This window comes from Octodon degus, unplaced genomic scaffold, assembly GCF_000260255.1.
Source record: "Octodon degus isolate 3935 unplaced genomic scaffold, OctDeg1.0 scaffold00011, whole genome shotgun sequence".
NCBI lineage: Eukaryota > Metazoa > Chordata > Mammalia > Rodentia > Octodontidae > Octodon > Octodon degus.
This window is the reverse complement of record NW_004524587.1, coordinates 27,165,332-27,167,051: the sequence shown is the minus strand read 5'-3', so window position 1 is coordinate 27,167,051 and position 1,720 is coordinate 27,165,332.

The following is a 1,720-nucleotide window of genomic DNA, read 5'->3' as shown; positions in this document are numbered from 1 at the left end:
CCCAGCACCACATGCCAGCCAGCCCCGCCCCCTGGTGGGCTGAGCTGGCCACACACACACACCACACACACTCTCTCTCTCTCTCTCTCTCTCTCAAATAAATAAAAATTTAAAAAAAATTTTTATAGTGAATCACCCAAAGAATTATATACAATAAGTGCAGGAAATATATCCACGCACTAAACACTAAAGAATCCAGCTGAGGGCCTAGCGCTCATAACAATGCCTCCCACAAGTCCAGCTGGAGGCCTAGAGCCCACAATGAAGTCTCATGCAAGCCCACTTCGTGGATCTGTGCTGGAAAGGCCCAACGGTCAGTGGTGGAAGCCAGGAAGTCTATTCCAGCAGGATGAAGGATCTGTGCTAGCAGACGAAGGGATTTGAACAGGAGCCAAAAAGTAATGCTCAAAGGAAGCACCAGAGCTCCCCCAAATGTACCACAGCCACCTTCAGCAACAGTGAAGTCCCCAGCTCCTCCAGTAAGGAGCAGGAGTTCCTCCTTACTGATAAGGAAAGCTAAGTTCCCATCAGGAAAGCCAACTCAACAAGCTTCCCCATGAGGCAGTGCACCATCTTCCCCCCCAGAGCCAGAAAGAGGACCAGAGCTCCTCCAAAGTTTATCAGGAAAGCCAGCATGACAAGGTCCTCCAGCAGAACAGCCCAAGAGAACAAGCAGCTTCCAACAGCTCAAACAGCTTTTCCAAACAGCATCCCTAACAACATTTTAGCAGCTTCTCCTGTTCTGCCTTTATGCTGTTGACAACAATCCTCAGTTGGGCCTCCTACACCCAGCTGGTTTAATTCTGCTGGGTGTAACATGTCCATCACCCATTGGTAATCCACCACAAGTGGGTATATCATCAGTAGCCATCCCACAGTTCTTTGTAATACTTTGTGTTTTGCACCAGTTTCCACATGTAAATCTGTTTTAAACTCTGCCTTTCAACACCGAGAGAGCTGCTGTTCACCCTGTGTCTTCCGACAAGCCCTGCCACGGAAGACAGCATCTCTGATGAACAGTTAAAAGCTGTCTGTTGGAAACTTGCTTCAGTAGCACTCAGGAAGCTTGAAGTTGCAAGTATTTCATGAATGTTAGTAAATATAAGGCTAAGAGCTGTTGGCCTAAAGGTACGCAGATTTAAGTTCCATCTCTCATGTCACACATTTCTAGCCTGAATGTGGTGGTGTTTCTGAAGGGAGGCTGAGGTTGAGGTAGCAAGTGCGGCTCTGGGCCCCTCTGCCCTCCAAGAAGGAACGCGCCACAGATGGCTGGTAACCAGTGAAGACAGGGCCATTTGGGGCGAAACGCTTTGTCTTATGTGTTTTACTGGATGGATGTTAAAGTCAGCTGCTTCGTTGTCGTTTCGGCAAAAGTTGCCACTGCCCTCCCGGGGCTGCAGTCATCTCCTAGAAGTGTGGAGGGAAGTTTGCCAAGAAGCTTGTGAGGCAGATAAGAAGAGGCGTCCATCTAACCGAGAGAATCGGGTCAACCTGATAGCTCAGCGGACTGGAGCGCCTGCTTAGGCAGAGCGCAGCGTCCAGGGCTCGATCCCCGGTGTTCTGTGCCGGCTAGGTTCACCGGGCACACTGAGACAGTGATTGAAACTGGGCATGGTGGCGACCGCCTGTAATCCCAGCACTTGGGAGGCTGAAAACTGGAGGATCACTACGAGTACCCTGTCCTAAATACAGAAAGGAAGAAGAATCGAGGGACTTATTT